At 35.4% G+C, this 410-nt stretch overlaps 1 protein-coding gene across 1 annotated transcript in view; it reads left to right on the top strand.

Moving 5' to 3' along the window:
• The window catches only part of LOC119586989 (palmitoyltransferase ZDHHC22-like), a 13,648-nt gene that overhangs the window by 6,566 nt on the left and 6,672 nt on the right, over positions 1-410 (top strand). The window lies entirely within an intron of this gene.

Here is a 410-nt window from a genome sequence, read left to right as displayed (position 1 = left end):
GGGAGAAAACTCTTGGCAATCCTTATAATCTGTGAAGAAATGCTTATTAAATTTGTTATTTCCTTGGTTTAGTGGCTAATAGTTATTAGTGATAACTAAGTGTTTAGAGCCATTCTAATGCCATGTCACTCAATAAATATTTCAAAGGTATAGGAAAAAGCTCCATTGTACACAATCAGACAAACTGGGATGGTGTATAATTCAGTTAGTCATGCATATAGTGCTAACACACCAGCAGCACATACCATATTTTTCGTCATATATGCCACATTTTTATACCCTGTAAAATTGGCCAAAAAATTACTTGTTTCCAGCAATGTGCTGGTATCTTTGGGCAAGGCCAGTGAATGGCAAAGGTTCAACCATTCTGATTTCCTTTACCTGATATCTCGTGAAATCAATTACATGAA

Source organism: Penaeus monodon, chromosome 22 (assembly GCF_015228065.2).
Source record: "Penaeus monodon isolate SGIC_2016 chromosome 22, NSTDA_Pmon_1, whole genome shotgun sequence".
NCBI classification, from domain to species: domain Eukaryota; kingdom Metazoa; phylum Arthropoda; class Malacostraca; order Decapoda; family Penaeidae; genus Penaeus; species Penaeus monodon.
Note: the sequence above shows the minus strand (reverse complement) of the source record. Positions and strands in the feature narration are given on the sequence as shown.